Genomic DNA, 19,751 nt, shown 5'->3' with positions numbered 1-19,751 from the left:
CCTTGTTAACCAAGATGTAATGGAGAGGCTGGAGGGAACTGCCTGAAAATGTAGAGCTGTATTACAGTAGCCATGTTTCTTGAGGATGATTGAATAATGATACAGCTTTCACAATGTGACTGTGTGATTGTGAAAAGCTTGTGTCTGATGCTCCTTTTATCTACCTTGTCAACAAAGGAGTAGAACATATGGAATAAAAATAAATAATAGGGGGAACAAATGTTAAAATGAATTTAGTTTGAAATGCTAGTGATCAATGAAAGGGATCAGTAAGGGGTATGGCATGTAAATTTTTTTTCTGTTTGTTGTATTTTCTGTTGTCTTTTTATTTCTTTTTCTGAATTGATGCTAATGTTCTTGGAAATGATCATGATGATGAATATGCAACTATGTGATGATATTGTGAATTGCTGAGTGTATGTGTTGGGAATGTTTGTTTCTTGTAATTTTTTTTAATTAATAAAATTTAAAAAAAGAAAATGAGGGGGAGTATAAATTGTTTTCAGAGAAACAGACATGGAGAGAGTTTGTGAACAATAGACCTACTCTACAAGAAATACTAATGGAGCATAAAGGCAGATAGGAAAAGAGGACAGAGAGGTTTCTAGAAGAGTGTAGAAATGAAGACTCTCAGTAAGGGTAATACAAGGCATATAAAATTCAAAAATAAAATAGTAGAAGGGGGGCAACAGTGGTTCAGTGGTAGAGTTCTCACCTGCCATACTACAGACCTGGGTTCAATTCCTGGAGACTGCCCATGACAAGAAAAAAACGTAGAAGAATGTACTGCCCTTACAGTAATAACAATAAATGTTAATGGATTAAACTCCATAACGAAAAGACATAAGTTGGTAGAATAAAAAAAAAGGACCCATCTATATGCTGTTTACAGGGGTCTCACTACAGACAAAAGGACAAAATAGGTTGAAAGTGAAAGATTTGAAAAAGATATTCCATGCAAAAAACAACCAGAAAGGAGAAAGAGTAGCCTTACTAATATCAGAAACATAGGATTTGAAATGTAAAGCAATTATCAGAAACAAAAAAGGATATGAAGTATTAGTAAAAGGGAAAATTCATCAAGAAGACATAACTATCATAAATATTTATGCACTGAGCCAGAGTCCCCCAAAATATGCACACACTAACAACCTTGAAGGGAGAAGCAGTCACCTTTACAATAATGGTTGGAGACTTCAAAACACTGCTTTTATCAATGGTAGAACATGTAGACAGAAGATCAATCAGGAAACAGAGAGTTTGAATAGTTCAATAAATGAACTACTCTTAATAGACATTTATAGATATCACAACCCACAACAGCAGGATACATATTTTTCTGAAATGCTCATGAATTATTCTCCAGGACAAACCACATGTTGGATCACAAAGCAAGTCTCCATACATTTAAAAGGATTTTAAAAAATCACTTTCTCAAATCATAATGGAATGAAGTTGTAAATCAATAACAGGCAGAAGGAGAGAAAATTCACAAATAATTCAAGCTAAACAACACACTCTTAAACAATTAGTGGATCAAGGAGGGAATTCCAAGAGAAGTCAATAAACCTCTTGAGACAAGTGAAAATGAAAACACAACATATCAAAACTTATGGGATGCAGCAAAAGCAGTGCTGAGAGAGAAATTTATTGCCTTTAATGCCTGTATTAAAAAAGAAAAAAGAGCAAAAATCGAGGAATTAACTATTCAATTGGAAGAGCTAGCGATAGAACAGGAAACTAACTCCAAAACAAGCAAAAGGAAAGAAATAATGCAGAATTGAGCAGAAATAATTGAAAATGAGAACATGAAAACAAACGAGAAAATCAACAAAACGAGAAGTTGGTTCTTTGAGGAAATTAATAAAATTGATGGACCTTTGCAAGGTTGACAAAAAGAAGAAGAAAAGGATGCAAATAAATCAGAAATGGAAGAGGAGACATTACCCACTGACTTGCAGAAATAAAGGAGGTAATGAGAGAACACTATGAACAATTTAATGTTAATAAACTAGAAAGTATAGGTAAAATGAACAACATTCTAGAAAGGATGAACAGCTGACATTGACTTGAGAAGAAATAGATGACCTCAACAAACCAATCACAAGTAAAGAAATTGAATCAGTTATCAAGAAGCTCCCCCCAAAAAAGTCCAGGAACAGCTGGCTTCACATGTGAATTCTACCAAGTCTTCAAGAAATAATACCAATCCTGCTAAAACTCTTCAAAAGAACTGAAGAGGAAGGAAGGCTACCTCACTCAATCTATGGCACCAACATCACCCTCACACCAAAGCCAGACAAAGATACTACCAGAAAAGAAAATTACAGACCAATCTCTCTAAAGAATATACATGCAAATAACCTCAATAAAATTCTTGCAAGTCAAATCCAGCAGCACATTAAAAGAATTATAGGAGGGGCCAAAATGGTGGCTTAGCAAGGTGCGCGTTTTAGTTTGTCCTCCAGAACAACTACTAAATAACCAGAAACAGTACAGAACAGCTCCCAGAGCCACGACAGTGACCAGACACATAGCGTACCCCAGTCTGGACCAGCTGGATCAGCTGCAAGTCTCCCCAGAACCGTGAGTTCCCCAAGCCACAGCAGCCAGCGCCTGGCGCCCCTCCCCCACAGGTGGCTTCCCAGAGGGAAAGGAAAGACACTAACAGTGGCAGGGACTGAGTCCAACCAAACACCAATTGTGGCATTAATTAACAAATTCCAACTTCTAAAAATAGGCTCCCAATCAGGCGAACCTGGTCAAGGCAGAGGTCGCTTATTCGGCTAACCAAAAAAGAGGAAAGGATGAAATGGAGGTTTTTGTGGCTGTCTCTATGGAGGCTTGGTTGCCTCTGGATTCAGTGGTGGGACTACTCGGGCTGCAACTGTCACAGGCATAGGCAGAAACGAACTGCTTTCAGGGCTGTCTCCTGCCTGTGCCTTCCACAAAGGGGGGTGAAGCCCAACTTAGGTGGAATCCCTCTCTCAAGGAATTCAGAACCCAGGGCTCAGCAATTTGAAGCCATTAAAACCAGCCTACAACCTCTCCTCTGCCTCCACCATGCCCCCAGCAGGGAGAGCCTTTCAAACTTAAAAGGTGCCACAACATCTTTTGCTGGTGGGACCTGTAGGCAAACAAACACCACATACTGGGCAGGATAAGAAAAACAGAGTGCAGAGACTTCACAGGAGAGTCTTTTAACCTGCTGGGTCTCACCCTTAGGGAAAACTGATGCAGGTGACTGCTTCCCCCTGATAGGAGTCCAGTTTAGTCTCGGAACACCAGGCTGGAGTCTATATTACCTATGTAGACCCTCCTAAGGGTAGGGAGAGAAAAGGCAACTTACATGCAGGGTAAGAAACAAGAAAACAAGAACTGAAAAATTATCCTCTGTTAAACAAAACCTAAGCTAGAGGTCCAGAAAAAGCTGAACTGAAGGTCAAAGAACAGATAGACAACAAACTCGCCTATCAAGAAAACCCTAGGTAAGATAAGTGAAAGCAATGTCCAGAATAAACTAATTAAGGTAATTAAATGTCTACATGCCAGCAAAAAATAATAAATCACACCAGGAAAATTGAAGATATGGCCCAGTCAAAGGAACAAACCAACAATTCAAATGACATACAGGAGCTGAAACAATTAATTCAGAATATACGAACAGACATGGAAAACCTCATCAAAAACCAAATCAATGAATTGAGAGAGGATATGAAGAAGACAAGGAATTAACAAAAAGAAGAAATGGAAAGTGTATTAGTTAGGGTTCTCTAGAGAAACAGAATCAACAGGGAACACTTGCAAATATAAAATTTATAAAACTGTCTCACGTGACCGTAGGAACGCAGAGTCCAAAATCCACAGGGCAGGCTGTGAAGCCAATGACTCCAATGGATGGCCTGGATGAACTCCACAGGAGAGGCTCACCAGCCAAAGCAGGAATGGAACCTGTCTCCTCTGAGTCCTCCTTAAAAGGCTTCCCATGATTGCATTTAGCATCACTAATTGCAGAAGACACTTCCCTTTGGCTGATTACAAATGGAATCAGCTGTGGATGTAGCTGACGTGATCATGACCTAATCCTATGAAATGTCCTCATTGCAACAGACAGGCCAGCACTTGCCCAATCAGATGAACAGGTACCACAACTTGGCCAAGTTGACACTTGTCCCTAACCATGACAGAAAGTTTGAAAAAACAAATCACAGAACTTATGGGAATGAAAGGTACAGTAGAAGAGATGAAAAAAACAATGGAAACCTACAATGGTAGATTTCAAGAGACAGAGGTTAGGATTAGTGAACTGGAGGATGTAACATCTGAAATCCAAAAAGAAACAGAAACTATAGGGAAAAGAATGTAAAAATATGAGCAGGGACTCAGGGAATTGAATGATAATATGAAGTGCACAAATATACATGCTTTGGGTGTCCCGAAAGGAGAAGAGAAGGGAAAAGGAGGAGAAAAACTAATGGAAGAAATTATCACTGAAAATTTCCCAACTTTTATGAAAGACCTAAAATTACAGATCCAAGAAGTGCAGCGCACCCCAAAGAGAATAGATCCAAACAGACATTCTGCAAGACACTTACTAGTCAGAATGTCAGAGGTCAAAGAGAAAGAGAAGCTCTGGAAAGCAGCAAGAGAAAAGCAATCCATCACATACAAGGGAAGCCCAATAAGACTATGTGTAGATTTCTCAGCAGAAACCATGGAGGCGAGAAGAGAGTGGGATGATATATTTAAATTACTAAAAGAGAAAAACTGCCAACCAAGAATTCTATATCCACCAAAATTGTCCTTCAAAAATGAGCGAGAAATTAAAACATTTTCAGACAAAAAATCATTGAGAGAATTTGTGACCAAGAGACCAGCTCTGCAACAAATACTAAAGGGAGCCCTAGAGACAGATATGAAAAGACAGAAGAGAGAGGTGTGGAAAAGAGTGTAGAAAGAAGAAAAATTAGATATGACATACAAAATACAAAAGGCAAAATGGTAGAAGAAAGTGCTACCCATACAGTAATAACACTAAATGTTAATGGATTGAACTCCCCAATCAAAAGACATAGACTGGCAGAATGGATTAAAAAACAGGATCTTTCTATATGCTGTCTACAGGAAACACATCTTAGACCCAAAGATAAACATAGGTTGCCCTGCCAAGCCCCGTCCCCACCAAGCCCCGCCCCCGGGCGTGCTCCAGCGCGGCCCCGGTCTGCACAGGTCGCCCCGGCATGCGTCCGGCGGGGGAGGCCAAGCGCGGCAGGCGGGAAGCCGGCGGCGGGGGTGCCTGGGGAGCGTGAGGTGGTCGGGGGTGCGGTACTCCGAGTCTGAGGGTCTCCGGCGAAGCAACAGTGGTGGCGCCCATTGGCACCTGAGGAAACTGAGAACGAAGCCGCGCGGCGGCCGCGCCCAGACTAAGGCAAAAGTTGAAAGTATAAAAGAAGAATGGGTTTGTGAAACAGGATCTGACAACCAGCCTCTTAATGACAACCAGCAAACAAACTGTGAATATTTTGTTGACAACCTTTTTGAGGAAGCAAAGAAGATTGGTGGCAAATGCTTGTCATCCACTGAAAAAAAGAAGCAGGTAGATGTTAGTATAAAATTATGGAAAAATGGGTTTACAGTCAATGATGATTTCAGAAGTTATTCTGATGGTGCAAGTCAACAATTTCTGAACTCCATCAAAAAGGGGGAATTACCTTTAGAATTACAGGGAATTTTTGATAAAGAAGAGGTGGGTGTTAAAGTGGAAGATAAGAAAAATGAAGTATGTGTGTCAGCAAAGCCTGTATTCCAGCCCTTCTCAGGACAGGGTCACAGACTGGGAAGGGTAAGCCACATCAAAGACTTCATTGAAAAATACCAGGGATCTCAAAGAAGTGCTCCCTTTTCTCTGGCCACAGCTCTTCCTGTCCTCAGATTGCTGAATGAAACTCTCACACTGGAAGAAGCAGATTTACAGAATGCTGTAATCATTCAGAGACTCCAAAAAATAGCTGCACCTTTTAGAGAACTTTCATAGCATTGATTTTCGACAGACTTAAGTGGACAACTTGCAGAGAAATGATGGTTGTAAATGGTCACGCACACCGAGATGGGGAAAAAAAGTCAGATTCACTGGACTTTGATTCAAGTACTATAACTTTCTCCAGAGGGAAGATTTCTTAAATAAGTACAAGTTAGCACAGTCTAAAATATGACTGGAAACTGGTTCCAATGTACTTTTTCCAAAAGGCTGCTGAGAGAAAAATAGACTTATCTTTAAAACCGATTAATCAGCATAAGGTATATTGTAATAACTGTATCATTTAGAATCTTAATATGATATACATTACCAGACACATTCACAGTGTCATTCCCAATTCAAAGCAGTATTTACTACCTTCCCAAACAGCAGTGATTTATTAGAAGGTTAGCTGTTTCCGATTTAAAAGATGGCAGTAAATTTTAAAAATTACACATTGCAAGTTAAGATTATCAACGTAATTCTTTTGTAACAGAGATAGAGTCAAAGGGCTGGATGATATTCTTTTCACGCCAACTGTGCCTAAACCTCTTAGAGTTCTCAGTCTCCATTCTCTAATCATAAGTTATACTCAAATATTAATTTGGCAACAATAACTAAGATGTATTTTTATTTATGAACAAAATTTTGTAGTTTAGTATAATTCCGTATTATTCTGCCTACTCACATTTCTATGTTTTCTAAAAATGTAATTTAAAAAAATTCTTTCCTCCCCAGGAACTTTTCTATTTTATGTCCTTTTGAAAATTATGGCTTTATTTTTAGCTTACTTTTGCTGTTAGCCATTCATTTGCCATCACTTAGACGCTAATGTGTGTGTTGTCACATTACTAATTAATGACTTTTTTTAACTGTATCACATAAAGTATGGTTTCTCACTTCATACATCAGAATCAACCTATATTTACATTAAAGGATGATTTATTGCATTCTGATGTCACCAAGGAAAACATGCTTTGCTTTCTTAGACTTTAACTAAAACCAGTTAGACTTTGATATTTCACTGTCAGATTAAATTCCCTTGCTTGAAAATTATAAGCGTAAGAAGCTTTTTTGCAGATGGCCTGTTGAATCAGATATGAGGTGGACAAGAACTAACTGGCCCTGCCCTGCGAACTGCAGTGTGCACGGGTGCTGGGTGTATCCCCCAAAGCAACAGTTCTCAAACTTTTTATATCAAAACCCTTTATGTGGTTATATCCATCGGTATTATCTTAGCAGTTGAAACAGTTTAAAAGTTTTTTTCATTCAAAATAATAAGCATTATATGTTAACATAAACACCATTTTAATGAAAAAAAAATGATTTTCCAAAAATAAGATTTATTGAGAAAAGTGGCATTGCCTTCCATTTTTGGAAGCAGTTTTCATGTCTGGCTTAAAGAAGCAGAATTCTCATATCAACTTCTGTTCAATCTGCTGTCATCATACATTATTATTCTCTGGAAAACACCACTGCATACTCAGGAGAGAGTGAAGAAAGCAAATAACATCTTAATGTGATAATGAAACTAGTTCTGACCTTACAGACCTTCCCTCCTCCCCCACAAGGGTCTCAGGGACCTCCAAAGGTACCCAGACCACACTTTGAGAGTCTTAGTGTAAGAATCACCTGGAAAACTTTTTAAAAATGTCTATTCCTACCATCTACTACACACATTCTGAGTCATTAGACCTGGGGTGGGTCCCAGATCTCAGTATTTTAAATCTTAAGTGATTTTTAAGTATGTGGTCAAAGAACCATTCTTGGGGAAATCCTGTGCTAAGCTTCCACCTTGACAAAATAAAACCTGTATTCATGAGCAGTGGAAGACTCTCCACTGAAATGGGTCTGCTAGACCTATAAGTTTTGATCCTCACTCCCATAAGTTCCTCTTAGAAAGATGGTTCCCCTTTAACAGTGAATTAATCATGACATAGCCCTGTGCTTTATCTCCTATACACAGTTGAGACAAGGCTGGAACATTTAAATGAGGTTTTTATGACAGGCTTATGAATAACAAAAGGGAAATATACACATAACTGAATGACCTGACTTAAAAGTATATTTTTTTATTTGCAGTCCATTTTAAGAATGCTTCCTTTCCTAGCTCCCAACCTTCCACATGGCAGAAGTCCATCTTTTTATTGGGAATGAAGGGAGGACAAAGGAGAGTCCTTTCTTTTGGTCCCTCAGACATAAACAGGTCCATAATAGAAAATCAGTATGCATTGTCAGTTACATTTACAGCAGTCTTAGGGCCCACTCTATAGTAAAATAAAAATAATTGTGTTCTTTGCAAAAAGATGAGGGGAGGATAAAATCAATGAACTTACCCTTCAGATATAGAAAATAACTTGAGATGATTGTTATGTGCAGGAATCTCTAAGAAAATGTTTCATAAAGGCCTGTCATGAAGCATGTTATAATTTTCATTTGCATAATTGTAATAATACATGACTCTGTATATTTCTATATAGGGACCTCTCATTGGGAATGGTTTCTATGTACATATAGAAAAGCTTCCTTTGTGAATTTTCCAGTTTATAATTATTTAATCAGAGATTACATTTTGAGGTTCTCTTGGGTTTTTAGGGACCCCAAGGAGAGGGCCTTATAAAAAATTGTCATCAGCAATAACCTTCAGTTTTGTAACTAAAAACTTTCATTAATGTGAATAATATTTGCAAGGTTTTCTATAATGAGAATATCCTTTAAAGCTTTTTGTCTGAAAGTTAAAAAGTTGTAAGTCTAGTGGGAAAAAATGATATGTTAATTAAATGTTTGTAATACTCAAAAAAAAAAAAGATAAACATAGGTTGAAAGTGAAGGTTGGGAAAAGATATTCCATGCAAATAACAACCAGAAAAGAGCAGGAGTAGCTATACTAATGTCCAACAAATTAGACTTTAAATGTAAAACAGTTAAAAGAGACAAAGAAGGATACTATGTACTAATAAAAGGCACAATTCAACATGAAGACATAACAATCATAAATATTTATGTACCAAACCAGAATGCCCGAAAATATGTGAGGCAAACACTGCAAACACTGAAAAGGGAAACAGACACATCTACCATAATAGTTGGAGACTTCAATTCCCCACTCTCATCAATGGACAGAAAACATCTAGATAGAGGATCAATAAAGAAAGGGAGAATTTGAATATTATAATAAATGAGCTAGACTTAACAGACATTTATAGGACATTACACCCCACAACAGCAGGATACACCTTCTTCTCAAGTGCTCATGGATCATTCTCAAAGACAGACCATATGCTGGGTCACAAAGCAACTCTCAGCAAATTTAAAAAGATTGAAATCATACACAACACCTTCTCAGGTCATAAAGGAATGAAGTTGGAAATCAATAATAGGCAGAGTGCCAGAAAATTCACAAATATGTGGAGACTCAACAACACACTTTTAAACAACTAGTGGGTCAAGGAAGAAATTACAAAAGAAATCAGTAAATATCTCGAGGCGAATGAAAATGAAAACACAACATATCAAAACTTATGGGATGCAGCAAAGGCAGTGCTAAGAGGGAAATCTATTGCCCTAAATGCCTATATCAAAAAAGAAGAACGGGCAAAAATTCAGGAATTAACTGTCCACTTGCAAGAATTGGAGAAAGAACAGCAAACTAACTCCAAAGCAAGCAAAAGGAAAGAAATAACAAAGATTAGAGCAGAAATAAATGAAATTGAGAACATGAAAACAAATGAGAAAATCAATAAAACAAGAAGTTGGTTCTATGAGAAAATCAATAAGATTGATCGGCCCTTAGCAAGATTGACAAAAAGATGATCACATGATCATCTCAATTGATGCAGAGAAGGCATTTGAAAAATTCAACATCCTTTCCCGTTGAAAACACTTCAAAGGATATGAATACAAGGGAACTTCCTCAAGATGATAAAGGGAATATATGAAAAACCCACAGCTAATATCATCCTCAATGGGGAAAAACTGAAAACTTTCCCCCTAAGATCAGGAACAAGACAAGGATGTCCACTGTCACCACTATTCTTCAACATTCTGTTGGAAGTTCTAGCCAGAGCAATTAGACAAGGAAAAGAAATACAAGGCATCAAAATTGGAAAGGAGGAAGTAAAACTATCACTGTGTGGAGATGATATGATACTATATGTCAAAAACCCTGAAAAAGCCACAGCAAAACTACTAGAGCTAATAAATGAGTACAGCAAAGTAGCAGGTCACAAGATCAACATTCAAAAATCTGTAGTGTTTCTATACACTAGTAATGAACAATTTGAGGGGGAAACCAAGAAACGAATTCCATTTACAATTGCAACTAAAAGAATAAAATTCTTAGGATTAAATTTGACTAAAGAGACAAAAGACCTATTCAAAGAAAACTACAAGAAACTGTTAAAAGAAATCACAGAAGACCTAAATAGATGGAAGGGCATACCGTGTTCATGGATTGGCAGACTAAATATAGTTAAGATGTCAATTCTACCTAAATTGATTTACAGATTCAATGCAATTACCAATCAAAATCCCAACAACTTACTTTTCAGAAATAGAAAAACCAATAAGCAAATTTATCTGGAAGGGCAGGGTGCCCCGAATGGCTAAAAGTTTCTTGAGGAAAAAAAACGAAGCTGGAGGTCTCACACTGTCTGACTTTAAGGCATATTATGAAGCCACAGTGGTCAAAACAGCATGGTACTGGCATAAAGATAGATATATTGACCAATGGAATCAAATAGAGTGCTCAGATATAGACCCTCTCATCTATGGACATTTGATCTTTGATAAGGCAGTCAAGCCAACTCACCTGGGACAGAACAGTCTCTTCAATAAATGGTGCCTAGAGAACTGGATATCCATATGCAAAAGAATGAAAGAGGACCCGTATCTCACACCCTATACAAAAGTTAACTCAAAATGGATCAAAGATCTAAACATTAGGCCTAAGACCATAAAACAGTTGGAGGAAAATGTAGGGAGATATCTTTGGCTATCAGATAAAGGTCTAGTATCCAGAATTTATAAAGAGATTGTTCAACTCAACAACAAAAAGACAGCCAATCCAATTACAAAATGGGAAAAAGACTTGAACAGACACTTCTCAGAAGAGGAAATACAAATGGCCAAAAGGCACATGAAGAGATGCTCAACGTCCCTGGCCATTAGAGAAATGCAAATCAAAACCACAATGAGATATCATCTCACACCCACCAGAACGGCCATTATCAACAAAACAGAAAATGACAAGTACTGGAGAGAATGTAGAGAAAGAGGCACACATTCACTGTTGGTGGGAATGTCAAATGGTGTAACCACTGTGGAAGGCAGTTTGGTGGTTCCTCAAAAAGCTGAATATAGAATTGCCATACAACCCAGCAATACCACTGCCAGGTATCTACTGAGAGGACTTAAGGGCAAAAACACAAACGGACACTTGCACACCAATGTTTATAGCAGCATTATTTACAATTCCAAAGAGATGGAAACAGCCAAAATGTCCATCAACAGACGAGTGGCTAAACAAACTGTGGTATATACATACAATGGATGCAGCCTTAAGACAGAATAAACTTATGAAGTATGTAACAACATGGATGGACCTTGAGAACATTATGCTGTGTGAGACTAGCCAAAAACTAAAGGACAAATACTGTATGGTCTCACTGATATGAACAGACATTAGTGAATATACTTGGAATATGTCGTTGGTAACAGAGATCATCAGGAGATAGAAATAGGATAAAATATTGGGTAATTGGAGCTGAAGGGATACAGACTGTGCAAAAGGACTGGATACAAAAACTCAGAAATGGACAGCACAATACTACCTAACTGTAATACAATTATGTTAAAACACTGAATGAAGCTGCATGTGAGAATGATAGAGGGATGAGGGCTGGGGATATAAATGAAATCAGAAAGAAAGATAGATGTTAAAGATTGAGATGGTATAATCTAGGAATGCCTAGAGTGTATAACAACAGTGAAATGTACAATGCACAAATTTTAAAAATGTTTTTGCATGAGGAAGAATATTGCAGGGTGCTGAAAATAGATGGTAATTAATATTTTAAAATGCCACCTTATGTGTGAGACTAAAGCAAAAAATATTTATCTGTTACAAAACTTATATTTTGACTAGTGTATTTCCTAATATAACTTATGAGATCATTCGATTGAACGTCATAAGTACTTGGAATCTCAGGTAGGACATGAGATTTTGTTGGTTTGTCCAGAGTGATGCCCTGATGAATCCTAGAGTGATTTGATCAGTGACTGGAAAAGTATTTGCAAGCCCCTTTTGGGGAATGGTGAGAATGGGGAGAAATTCAGCTTCCCCAAGTTGAATTCTTGATATTCTCACAAGCAGTGTGGACAACCAAAGCTATAGGCTGAGCCCCCAGTCTTGGGGTTTGTTCATACAAACTTAACCCCACAAAGGATACGTCAAGTCTACTTAAAATTTAGGCCTAAGAGTCACCCCGAAGAGAGCCTCTTTTGTTGCTCAGAATAGGCCTCTCCCTCCAGCCAACATGATGAACAGTCTCACACCCTCCCCATCTTTGCATGGGACATGACTCCCAGGGGTGTGGACCTTCCTGGCAACGTGGGACAGAGATCCTGGAATGAGCTGAGACTCAGCATCAAGGGACTGAGAAAAACCCTAGAATGAGCTGAGAATTAACATCAAGGGATTGAGAGAACCTTCTCGACCAAAATGGGGAAGAGTGAAATGAGACTAAGTGTCAATGGTTGAGAGATTCCAAACAGAGTTGAGAGGTTATCCTGGAGGTTATTCTTATGCATTAAGTAGATATCACCTTGTTGTTCAAGATGTAGTGGAGAAGCTGGAGGGAACTGCTGAAAATGTAGAGTGGTGTTCCAGTAGCCATGTTTCTTGATGATGATTGAACAATGATATAGCTTTCACAATGTGACTCTGTGAATGTGAAAACCTTGTGTCTGATGCTCCTTTTATCTATCATATCAACCAAAGAGTAGAACATATGGAATAAAAATAAATAATGGGGGAACAAACGTTAAGATAAATTTAGTTTGAAACACTAGTGGTAAATGAAAGTGAGAGGTTAGGGGTATGGCATGTATAACTTTTTTTTCTCTATTATTGTTTTATTTCTTTTTCTAATCAATGCAAATGTTCTAAGAAATGATGACTATGCAACTATGTGATGATATTGAGAATTACTGATTACATACGTAGAATGGAATATATCTTATTGTTTTGTTTGTTGTTTATTTTTTTTAATTAATAAAAAAAACAAAAAAAATTATACACCATGATGAACTGGGGTTTATTCCAGATATGCAAGAATGGTTCAACTTAAGAAAATTAATTAACATAATATGCCATATCAACAAATCAAAGCAGAAAAACCACAGATCATCTTGACTGATGCAGAAAAGGCATTTGATAAAATTCAACATCTTTCTTGATGAAAGCACTTCAAAGGCTGGGAATAGGAGGGAACTTCAACATGATAAAGGGAATATATGAAAAACCCATAGCTAACATCATCCTCAATGGGGAAAGACTGAAAGCTTTCCCCCTAAAATCAGGAACAAGACAAGGATGTCCACTGTCACCACTGTTATCCAACATTCTGTTGGAAGTTCTAGCCAGAGCAATTAGACACAAAAAAGAAATACAAGGCATCAAAACTGGAAAAGAAGAAGTAAAATTTTTACTGTTTGCAGATGATATAATATATTGAAAACTGCAAAAAACCACAGCAAAACCACTAGAGCTAATAAATGAGTACAGGAAGGTGGCAGGTTGCAAGATCAATACTCAAAAATTGGTCATGTTTCTATATGCAAGTAATGAGTAATCTGGGCAGGAAATCAAGAAAAAAATTACATTTACAAGTGCAAACAAAAAAATAAACTACTTAGGAATAAATTTAACTAAGCATACAAAAGACCTATACAAAAAAAAACAATACAAGAAATTGCTAAAAGAAATCACACATGACCTAAATAAATGGAAGGGCATACCATATTCATGGATTGGAAGACTAAATATAGATAAGATGTCAAGTCTACCTAAACTGATTTATAGATTCCATGCAATATCAGTTAAAATCCCAAAAACTTACTTTGCCAAAATAGAAAAACCAATAACCAAATTTATCTGGAAGGACAGTGTGCCCTGAATAGTTAAATATATCTTGAAAAAGAAAAATAAAGTCAGAGGTCTCACACTACCCGACTTTAAGGCTTATTATGAAGTTACAGTGGTCAGAACAACATGGTACTGGCATAAAGATAGATATACTGACCAATGGAATCAAATAGAGGGTTCAGGTGTAGAACCTCATATCTATGGACATTTGATCTTTGATAAGGCAGTCAAGCCAACTGACCTGGGACAGAACAATCTCTTCAATAAATGGTGCTTGGAGAACTGGCTATCCATATGTAAATGAATGAAAGCGGATCCATATCCTGACACAAAAATTAACTCAAAATGGATGAAAGACTGAAACATTAAAGCTAAGACCATAAAACTTTTAGAAGAAAATGTAGGGAAATATCTTATAAAACTTGTAATAGGAGGCAGTTTCCTAGATCTTACACCCAAAGCACGAGCATTGAAGAAAGAAATAGATAAATGGGAACTCCTCAAAATTAAACATTTTTGTGCACCAAAGAACTTTGTCAAGATGGTAAAAAGGCAGCCTACACAACAAGAGACAATATTTGGAAATGACATATCAGATAAGAGTCAAGTATCCAAAATATATAAAGAGATTGTCCAACTCAACAACAAAAAGACAAACAACACAACTACAAAATGGGTAAAAGACCTGAAGTGACATTTCTTAGAAGAAGAAATGCAAATGGCTAAAAGGCACATGAAAAGATTCCCAACTTCCCTGGCTATTAGGGAAATGCAAATCAAAACCACAATGAGGTATCATCTCACACCCACCAGAATGGCAATTGTAAAAGAAACAGAAATGAGAAGTGCTGGAGAGGATGTGAGGAAAGAGGCACATTTATCTACTGTTGGTGGGAACATAAAATGGTACAACTGCTGTGAAAGACAGTTGGCATATCCTCAGGAAGCTAAGTAAAGAGTTGCCACATGATCCAGCAATACCACTGCTAGGTATCTATTCAGAAGACCTTAGGGCATGGACACAAATGGACATTTGCACATCAATGTTTATAGCAGCATTATTTACAATTGCCAAGAGATGGAAGCAGCCCAAATGTCCATCAACAGATGAGTGGCTAAACAAGCTGTGGTGTATATATATATATATATATATATATATATATATATGACAAAATATTATGCAGCTGTAAGATAGAATAAAGGTATGAAGCATGTAACAATGTGGGTGGACCTTAAGGATGTTATGCTGAGTGAAATTAGCCAGAAACAAAAGGAAAAATACTGTATGGTGTCACTGATATGAACCCTAATGATTACTCTTGGAGAGTTTCAGTTAAGAAAACAGGTTATCAGGAGATAGAAATAGGGTAGATATTTGGTAATTGGAGCTAAAGGGATACAGACTGTGCAACAGGATTGATTGTAAAAATTCAAAAATGGATAGCACAATACTACCTGGCTGTAGTACCATAATGTAAGTACAATGAATGAAGCTGAATGTGAGGATGATAGAGGGAGGAGGGCAGGGGCACATATGAAATCAGAAGGAAAGATAGATGATAAAAAATGAGATGTTACAATCTAAAAATGCCTAGAGTGTACACTGATAGTGACTAACTGTACAAATTTAAAAACGTTTTTGTATGAGGAAGAACAAAGGAATGTCAACATTGTAGGGTGTTGAAAATAGATGGTCATTGATATTTTAAAACTTCAATTTCTGTGAGACAAAACCAAAAATGTCCATTTGGTACAAAATTTATATTCTGATTAGTGCATTTGCTAATTCAACATATATGGACAGTTTAATTGAACTCCAGCAGTACATGGAACCTTGAATATGGCGTGAGATTTTGTAGGTTGCCCAGGTTAGTGGGATGCCCCAATATGTCCCAGAGTTATTTGAACAGTGACTAAAGAAGTATTTGCAAAGTCCCTTTGTGGGAATGGGAAGAAAGGGGGAAAATATAACCTCCCCATTTGGTGAATTCCTGATATTCTTGCAAGAAGTGGGGACAACCAAATCAACAGGCCAAGCCTGCAATCTTAGGGTTTGTCCTTATGAAACTTATTCCTAGAAAGGATAGGCTAAGCCTACTTCAAATTAGGCCTAAGAATTACCCCCAGAGAACCTCTTTTGTTGCTCACATGTGGCCTTTCAGCCAACATGGCAAGCTAACTCACTGCCCTGCACCTCTCTACATGGGACATGACTCCCAGAGTGTAAACCTCCCTGGCAACATGGGACAGAAATCCTAGGATAAGCTGGGACTCAGCATCAAGATCAAATTGAGAGATCAACTCTCAGTCAAAGATTGAGAAAATCTTCTCAACTTAAAGCTGGAAGAGAGAAATGAGACAAAATAAAGTATCAGTGGCTGAGAGACTTCATACAGACTTGAGAGGTTATCCTGCAGGTTATTCTTACACATCATATAGACATTCCCTTTTTAGTTTATGGCATATTAGACAGGCTAGAAGGAAGTACCTGAAATTGTAGAGTTGTGTTCTAATAGCCATGTTTCTTGAAGATGATTGTATATGACAGGTCACAAGGGATGAAACTCATGACGCTTCCCCTCCCTCCCCTTGCTGCAATGGCTGAAACTTGTAACCCTTTCCCCTCATTTCCTCCTTGCCACAACTTGACTCCCCTTGCCAAACTTTCCTTGAGGTAAAAAATAATGAACAAACAGGTCAGAACAGACACAGGAAGGAAGCAGATAGGGGCCTTCCCCTCCCAGTGTCACTTACCCTTTAAAACACAGCTCCCACAACAAAGATCCAGAGCTACTTTTCCTCTCCCTTCTCTAACAGGTTTTGCTGGCTTCCATGTATGCTCTTTCCCTCTTCTTTCCTTTCAATAAACCTGTTAAACTCACAGTCCTGTATGGACTCCTTAACTACTCTGTGCCTGACAGTATGATACAGCTTTCACAATGTGACTATGTGATTGTGAAAATCTGGTATCTGGTGCTTTTATCTATGTAAGGAGAGATGAGTAAATAATATGGATAAGATATTAACAATAGGGGGCACGAAGATTAAAATAAATAGAGTAGACTGAAATGCTAGGAGTCACTGAAAAGAAGTATATAGGGTATGGTGTATATGATTTTTTTTCTTCTTTCTTTTGCTGGAGAGATGCAAATGTTCAAAAAAATGATCATGGTGATGAATATTCAACTATGTGATATTCTGAGCCACTGATTGTAATTACGTCAAGAACGTATGTCAAGAATGTTTATATGTTTGTTCATTGGTTATAAAATATATATATATATATATATATATATATAAAGAGGAATACCTTCTATTTTAATGTATAGAATGTCTATACAGACTAAAAACCATTTCTCCTTGGGAAAAAAGAGTTGATAGAAAAATATTAATGCCTTCTAGCTTCCTATATTCTGGAGCAGTTAGAAGGAAAAATCTGAGATGATCGTCTGGTAGCCTTTGAAAAACTATGGGATCTTTCCTATAACTGCTTGCTGAAGAGTGCTTAGAATACTATTGCTTTTTTCTTTGTTTGCTTTGTATATATTTATATTATACAATAAGAAAAAGAAGTTAAAAAAAAAAGAGGTTTCTCTTTTAGTACACCTAACTGAACTCTCAGCCAGGGGCCCTCAAGCAGTGAACAATGTGCCTCATTCTAAGGAGCAAGCCTAACATAAGAGCCCCTTGCAGATCAGAGGATTATTATTATCATTCTGGCACTGGGGGAAATTAAAGCTGGTAGAATGAACTGGCTGCAGAAGTGGACTCAGGGGCCAGAAGATCAAGAGATAAATCCTAGTACTGCTACTATCTGAAGGTGGTAAAGTTAATTAACCACCCTGTGCCTTAACTCTGTCACCAGCAAAATAAGAAATACATTGTTCACCTCACAGGGTTGTTGTGGTGGTCAAACGTGTGAAGGTGCCAAACTCCTAAATGATTTCCCTGCTGCTGACGAGCAGATTGTTGTGAATCATAAAGTTGACCTTGATGACATCTTTTGTCACAATTTTCAAAACTGAGGTAAATACACATAACATAAATTAACTATTTTAAAGTGAAAGATTTAGTAGCATTTAGTACATTCATAAAGTTGTGCAACCACCAACTCTATATAGCCCTCAAATATTTTCATTATCTGAAAAGAAAACCCTGTACCCATTAAGCAATTGCTGTTAGGCAGAACCCCTGCCTCCATGATATGACCAACCCCTAGCAAATATTACAAGAAGCTTCTCCCATCCCAATAATGAATCAGTCTCATGACTGTATCTATGTCAGCCCTCTGGCAACTTCATTATTCTGATAATTCCCTTACAGAACATCCACCTTCCAGCAGTTGCAACACTGCATCACTACAGTGGCATTTAAAATCTAAACCCTGCCAATGAGAGTTGCCAACTACCAACTTAGCCCACTGCTTTCAAAATCAACCAATGGAAACCTGCCAACTTCCCACCCCACGCTAGACAAAGAAAACCCACTGCCTTCCTTTCCCTATTTCTCACCAACCATCCTATGTAACCTGTACCCCCTCCCTTGTTTGGAGCTGTTGCCATCTTAAGCATCAGCCTACTTGCTCATAACCTCACAATAAAGCTCCTTTAATTGAGTTTTCATCTCTTCTCCTAATAGTTGCTCCCCCATTCCTCCCTCCCTCCAACCAGTGGCAACCACCAATATACAGGCTGTCTCTAAGGGTTTACATGTCCTGAATATTCACATAAATGGAATCATACACTTTATGATCTTTGGTGCCTGACTTCTTTCATTTAGCAATAATGTTTCCAAGGTTCATCCCAGTTATAGCATCTATCAGTACTTCAATCCTTTTTATGGTTGAATAACATTCCATTGAATGAATAGACTACAATTTCTTTGTCCAGTAACCCATTGATGCTGTTTCACTTTTTGGCTACTGGGAACATGCTGTTAGGACACACGTGTTCATGTGTTTCAGTACCTGTTTTCAATATTTTGAGAGGTATGTTTTTGTCATCACTTTTATATAAAGGCGTCTTTCATGACATCCAGTTATAGAATGTCCACTGCTTTATCTTCACCTTTCCCTCCAAAGAGTTATTCTCATTGATATATTACTTAAAACTTTGTCATCCTAGAGTGTTAGTTAATTAACATCAGCTGTGGATTCTTAAAAGATACAAAGACTTGTGAATTTTCTTCACATAGCCTGAAGCATCACAGTGGTATATCCTTTCTCTTTCCATGCACACCACCACAGAGAAAAACTAATTTAATATATGATTCTGCTGCTTTTTCATTTTAAACAGAAGTTTGACCAGCTGTCTCACTGTAACAACAGAACCTAACTCTTGGGTAGGTTTGGGGATAAGTGAGTGACTCCATTCAAGCCTTGGCAAGGCAAATCTATAGACACAACAAGGAAGTAAGGGGTGTGCAGGACTGGGGGACAAGGGAATTGGAGGAGGGCAGGGGACAGCTAAGGAATGTTAGGTTTCATTTTGGGCTGATGAAAATGTTCTGGAATTAGACTGTGGTGATGGTTGCACAATCCTGTGGATACTCTTAAAAGCCCTGAATAGTACTTTTCAAAAAGGTGTATTT

The 19,751-nt window shown here is 37.6% G+C and overlaps 1 protein-coding gene and 1 pseudogene across 2 annotated transcripts in view; one reads left to right on the top strand and one right to left on the bottom strand.

The window, feature by feature from the left end:
- Positions 1 to 19,751, bottom strand: part of LOC143659029 (uncharacterized) — a 66,060-nt gene that overhangs the window by 32,737 nt on the left and 13,572 nt on the right. The gene's annotated exons all lie outside the window — the stretch shown is intronic.
- On the top strand, positions 3,350 to 6,261 carry LOC143658333 (UBX domain-containing protein 2A pseudogene; annotated as a pseudogene).

Source organism: Tamandua tetradactyla, chromosome 16 (assembly GCF_023851605.1).
Source record: "Tamandua tetradactyla isolate mTamTet1 chromosome 16, mTamTet1.pri, whole genome shotgun sequence".
Taxonomy (NCBI): domain Eukaryota; kingdom Metazoa; phylum Chordata; class Mammalia; order Pilosa; family Myrmecophagidae; genus Tamandua; species Tamandua tetradactyla.
The sequence above is the reverse complement of the archived record's forward strand: the minus strand, read 5'-3'. Positions and strand labels throughout refer to the sequence as shown.